Genomic DNA, 273 nt, shown 5'->3' on the forward strand with positions numbered 1-273 from the left:
GATTCTGAGTTCCTAAAGAAGCCAATCATTCTGAATTTCAAAGGATAGAGTGAGATGCCAAAACTGTTCAGAGGCAAAAAATTAAAAGCCCCGCTCATCTAATTAATACTGATCTTCATAGATGTTTTTGGAATTCATTGCATCTTCTCTTCTTTTTATCTTATTTGATTTTCAGTTGCTTGAGGACAAGCAACAATTTAAGTTTGGTGTTGTGATGAGCGGATAATTTGTACGCTTTTTGGCATTGTTTTTAGTATGTTTTTAGTATGTTTG

The sequence above is a fragment of the Arachis duranensis genome, chromosome 1, assembly GCF_000817695.3.
Source record: "Arachis duranensis cultivar V14167 chromosome 1, aradu.V14167.gnm2.J7QH, whole genome shotgun sequence".
In the NCBI taxonomy this organism is placed as follows: domain Eukaryota; kingdom Viridiplantae; phylum Streptophyta; class Magnoliopsida; order Fabales; family Fabaceae; genus Arachis; species Arachis duranensis.